Raw genomic sequence first — 6095 nt, forward strand, 5'->3', positions numbered from 1 at the left:
ATACCACATTCTTAAAAAAATGTCTAAAATACCCTTTTCTTTATTTGGTTTGATGTAATTTCATTTTTCTTTGGTTGTGTATAGTTTTTTTTGCAAGCAAATGCAATATGTCCTTCGGATCCACTTGTCATGAACAAATTCATTGGGCACACAAAAGATGTCATGGGTTTGATCAACTGGTACTGGCTCTTTAGTCTTTCTTTATATATCTTTTTATGAAATCGGCTTATGATATGAGCTCTGTTTTTCACATGGTCTAGGACCACTAATTGCTTAGGATGGTAACTGGGTTGTCTTTTCGCGCCCTCCTTTGATAAACCATAAAGGCATGAAGACTCTCTCTCTCTCTCTCTCTCTCTCTCTCTCCAAATTCTAAAACAAACAACAACAGGTAAATAGATGCCAACATTTTGCTTAAAATTCTGTGAACATTGAAAAAAAAAACGAGGTTGATAGTGCCTTTTTCATGAGATTGTCAAAAGTTGAATAAAATAAAAAAAATAAACAAGGGTAATATTGTAATAGGGAGGGTCTTAATACATAAAGTGACCAACCTCTCACTTAGCACGACAATTCATTTTGATTTTATTAAGTAAAAAAAAGAAACAACCTTATCAATCTACATGCATTTAGTCATGTATTGATGTCCCACAATTTGTCATCATAGAAGAAGACCCTGCTGTCCCACAAGGGTAATATTGTAATAGGGCTGCTTTATATGTCATCATAGAAGACCCTGCTGTCCCATAATTTGTAACAATTTGTATTATCATTATTTGATTTTAATAATAATTTGTTTTGTTTTATTGTTGAGGTAATAGACTGATAGTCTTACTTTTCATGTCATTATTATTTATTTCTTTTTTTGTTTGCAGTTTCTTGCAGAAACTTTGGATGTTGTTCAAGACATTGATTGGGTCATTTCTCTTGGAAATGCTTTTGCAAAGCAGTATGAGCTTTATACATATGATGATGAGCATTCTGCACTACTTCACAGGTATGAACTCATTATCATTATCATTACATTTTTTTAATTAAAATATCTTATTGAGAGTATTCTTCTCTTACAAATGTCTTGGTATACTTCTTCAGAAAGTTGATAACATGACTTATGTTCGTGATAAAATCGTCTGGATGTACAAACAAGCAAATAATCTAGATTTCAAGTATTCCAGCACCTTGATAATTATTACATTGCTATGTTTCACATTTAACCCTGTTTTCTAATATTGTTTTGGTTGAACATGTTATTCCTCAAATTTTAACAAATTCTTGAATTGTAACTCACCCCTGCAGCTTTCTGAATGCAGGCTTATTTTGGTGCTGGATTAAGTGGAGTTCTGCCTTGGTGTGTGCGAGTGGGAAGGAACCAACCCAATGCCCCCGGAGTTCTAGCACCTTCCATCTTTACTTCCTATGTATCCAGGTTAATCTACTCGTATTTATTCATGTCTCAAAGTGTGTATTCCAATATCAGGTATCATGATTTGTGTATGTATACAATTTTGAAATAGGGTCTTGTTCAATGCTTTAGCTGTGTTTGCTCTAAGGGAGATCAACTTATCAAAAGTAAGTTACTGTTTCACCCTTTTATTTAATATTTTTGTGATTGAATGAAAGTCTTAATGAAAGTAATTGACAACCCTTTCTCTGTAAATGATGTTGTGATTGTGGGAGAGGTGTTGTGTTTTCATCTGTTGCTAGGTAACCTTCTCAACAACAACATTCTACTTAAGAAGGTGAGTAATCAAGATTAAGGGAGACTTGTAATCATGTTTGGCATTCCTTTCCAGTAAGAAACAGAGTTGTATGATTATTTGTTAGTTTTATAGGAATGTATAACCCATGTTAGCAATGTATTATTTTTGTTTAACATTTGAATGATTCTTTGTATGACATTACAATTTGTGCAATTTATTTTATTTTTTGAGTATCAAATTTTTATTTTATATTATGCAATGGATTGTATTTTTTGTATATGGTATTTTATTTCTATTATGAGAAATTAAATGCAAATTTAATTTAAAAATTAATAAATATATAAATTTATTTTTTTTAAACATTTAAATTTATGATACGCAAAAATGTGTGTCCTCTTCATTTATGACATGACCTTTCTTGACAGGGGCTTTCGATACGCATTGCGTGTCATTAACACGCGCGTCGTAAGGTTACGACACGCGAATGCGTGTCATCTTCCTTTATAACAGGGCCTTCCTTGATACGCATTGCGTGTCGTAAACGCGCGTCGTAATTGTGCGTTGTAAATGAGCGTCGTAAATGCACGTCGTCTCTCTTTATGACAGGGCCTTCCTTGACACGCATTTGCGCGTCGTCTGAGACTTTTACGACGCGCAATGAGTGTCGTAAAAGGTTGTTTTTCTAGTAGTGAATATCCAATATATATTATAAGTTTTTGTATAACATTAATATAATCTACTTTTCTTATGTACGATAATATTTTTGAAAAAAAAAAAGAAATAAGTTGTTTTGAATGAGCTATTAATAAATAATATTGAACTAATAAACTTTGTATTACACTATTTATATTACATGAAAACATTCAATGTTTCATATATGAACTTTCAAATATTAAACATTGAAATTAAGAATGAAGTCATTCAAAATATATCATTATACATAAATGTCATCAAGAGTTTTAAAATAAGTCGATTAGTAAATATGATATTTAATTTTAATTACATATTTTGCAAGGTGTACGTTTGACTATATGTTGGTACGCCGAGAATTTTCTTTTCCTTAATTTGTACCTAAAAAATTAAGGTGAATAGAAATATAAAATAGTGTAACAGCCCGAAATTTCAGGTATTGTTTTAAAACTATTTTTGGGGCACTTTTAGGAGGAGACTCGGCGAGTTGGTGCCTGACTCGCCGAGTAGGACCACGGACTTGGTCGCAGATTCGCGACTGGACTCGACGAGTCCATTAGGGACTCGGCGAGTCGACGCTGTTCAGCAGAAACCCTAGCCGTTTGATTCTGGATCGTATATAACGTCTTTAGGGCCGTCATTGCTCGTCTTTTGGCCGATTGAGGAGAACCTAAACGTCTGTGGGCATCTGGAGCAGGAGTGAAGGCTAGTGGAAACTTGAAGGCTTTGTTAGACAAGAAGAGGCAAGGTTGTGGTCAAAGGAGGATCAAGGGGATTGAGCTCTGAAGGTTGGGGATACAGAGAACACGTTTCCAGGTAATACTCGGACCATTTCTGTCGTTTTGGCGTTGTACACGAATCTAGGGTTTATGAGACCCTTTTGGGGATTAGATAGATTATTGTGTGTTACCCAGTCGTTTATACCCCAGTAATAGGATACTTAGACGTCCAGAAAGTCCCATGGGTGCATGTCTCGGGACCATGCGTATTTCAGGGAACAGGTGATCGACTGCATGGCATGGACTCGCCGAGTCCAATGATCAGACTCGGCGAGTAGCTTGAAGATTTACAGGGACTCGCCGAGTTGTTCTTCAGACTCGGCGAGTAGTTGAGGATTCATTGGAACTCGTCGAGTCGTCTTTGGACTCGGCGAGTGGAGTCGGGGTGGCCCCGCGATTCTTCCACGAGGACCTCGTCGAGTCAAGAGGGATACTCAACAAGTAGAAAGGGAAACAACAGGGAAAGTTGGGGAGGACGTCTAGACTCGTCGAGTCGCCTTTGTACTCGACGAGTCCGGTCAAGTTGACCATTGACCAGAGTTGACCTGCATGTAATTTCGTAGGGTCAGTTGTCTTGTTTGATAAGATTATTAATAAGGGTATATGGTATTATAGGGGGACTGCAGATTGGCGGACCGAGTGCGAGTGGTTTCAAGAGTTTATAGTTTACATACTACGAGGTGAGTCTTCTCACTATACTGTACCCGGAAGGGTTTGACTGTGTGACCGGAAGGTCGAATATGTTATGTGTTATATATATGCTATAATTGAAAGGAATAGTTGCTATGCATGCTATGTATGTTTCTATGGGCCGGAAGGCAACGTACTATGTGACGGGTAGGTCAGGTATGATATATGATATATGTGATATATGTGTTAGAGTAAATGTATTATGTGTTATATATGTTTATGGGCCGGAAGGCAATCATGTTATGGGCCGGAAGGCAATTATATTATGGGCCGGAAGGCGATTATCATATGGGCCGAAAGGCATTGTACTGTGGACCGTAAGGTCCGGGCCTGGAAAGGCGTATATGTGTAAGTGGTATACTGGGGAACTCACTAAGCATTTATGCTTACAAGTTGTTATGTATGTGTTTCAGGTACCAGCGAGGACCGTGGGAAGGCGCCGACATGATGCATACACACTGCTGATATTTGAGATCTTGGGGAATTTACATATGTATTTGTTTTGAAACATGAAATAAATATTATTGATTGAACGAACTCACTTTATTTAAAATGAAAATTTTATTTGAAAATTTGCGTTGTTACAATTGGTATCAGAGCCTTGGTTTGAGGGATTCGGGTGTACCTTCGGGTGTAACTGAACTCAAACCGAGGATTTGAGGAAGAATCTTTTAAAAATAATAAATACATAAACTTTTATAAATGGAAAGGTGGTAAACAAGAAAGACGCAGTGTGTACGATCAGCCAGCGCCCGAACGGTAAAGATCCCCAGAATACCTTACAATGTTATGTTATGCATTGAATTATGAATTGTATGCATGCTAGAAGACTAGGTATACATGATAGGACTAGAGTGGCCTGTTTTGTGATGCCTTAGTCTAGGGAAGTTGCTTGTATGAGATATTCGGTAGCGTGCAGGTAGATAGTGCATACGAGAAGTAGAGTACTCACTATTCGGGGTTTGGGGAGGAAGATTTGGGACGAACACTGACACGGTATGGTCGGTAGTATTGGGCCCGTACTACCGAAGACACCGGGTCGGTGGAAGACCCAAGTAAGAATCCCTGGATATCGGAGACAGAGTAGGGTTGCGTTATCGAGTACAAATGTACTTGATGGAGTCTCTGATAATTTTATGTTGTATTTCAGAGACATCATGGTTACAACACGCCACGGAGCGAGTTCGAGCAGTATGAGTGACGAGGAGATTCGTCAGATGATTCAGGAGGAGGTAGCTGCGGCGGTTCGGGCTGAGATCCCGGAGATGTTTGGGTCCATTAAGACCACCCTGATGGAGGAGTTTGAGGAGCGGTACGCCGCACTGACTGAAGCTGCAGTCGCTGCCGCTACCGCAGCGGTGGCCGCTGCTAGACCGCAAGGGGGTGTTTCGTTGCTATTCCGGGAATTCAGCAACACGAAACCCCCTGAGTTCGATGGGACGCAGGATCCGATTGCTGCGATGAGGTGGATCGCCGATATAGAGGGGTGCTTCTACACTTGTTCATGCCCGGAACACCTGAGGGTACGGTTCCCCTTGAACCAGCTCCGTCTGGGAGCGAAGGATTGGTGGAAGTTCGTGACGGCGAACTTCACTCAGGCGGAGATTTCAGCGGTGACATGGGAGAGGTTTACTGAGATGTTCAGGGACGAGTACGTTCCCCCAGTGGAGAGGGAACAATTGATCCAGGAGTTCTTGACCCTTAAGCAGGGTACTGATCCCGTTGCGGTGGTTACACGGAAGTTTCATGAGAGGGCGATGTTCTGCCCCGAGTTGGTGTCTACAGAGCAGTCACGGATGAGCCGGTACTTGGGCGTGTTGAGGAGGGATATCCGGGAGTTTGTGTCGAACTCCACCTATCGTACTTTTACTGAGCTTCAGGCGAATGCCAGGAAGCGCGAGATCGAGTTGGAGACCCAGGCCAGGGAGGAGGCCGAGTCTCGGCAGGTGGACCGGCGACCGGCTCAGTCTCAGCCGGCAGCCAAGCGGTTCAAGTCCGCTGATTCGAGGACGGGAGGTTCGAAGGGCCGCACTTGCGGAAAGTGCGGCAAGAGTCATGAGGGGGCGTGTAGAGCGGGTGGTTGCTACAAGTGTGGCAAGGAAGGACACATTGCCAGGGATTGTCCTAAGGGGTTTATGGTTTGCTTTCATTGCAACCAGACAGGCCATCGGAAGGCCGAGTGCCCGCAGCTTCGACAGGGATCTACACCTACTACCAGGACTACCGAGACATGACC

General features: G+C 40.9%; 1 long non-coding RNA gene across 1 annotated transcript; it reads left to right on the forward strand.

Annotated features, from left to right (window-relative positions):
* Positions 1-751: 751 nt before the first annotated feature.
* LOC145029436 (uncharacterized) lies at positions 752-1841 on the forward strand. The gene is made up of 3 exons (XR_013676538.1): positions 752-997; positions 1311-1426; positions 1515-1841. It is a non-coding gene; the product is annotated as an uncharacterized LOC145029436 (long non-coding RNA).
* Positions 1842-6095: the final 4254 nt, after the last annotated feature.

Source organism: Lactuca saligna, chromosome 2 (assembly GCF_052625555.1).
Source record: "Lactuca saligna cultivar CGN05327 chromosome 2, ASM5262555v1, whole genome shotgun sequence".
NCBI classification, from domain to species: Eukaryota; Viridiplantae; Streptophyta; class Magnoliopsida; order Asterales; family Asteraceae; genus Lactuca; species Lactuca saligna.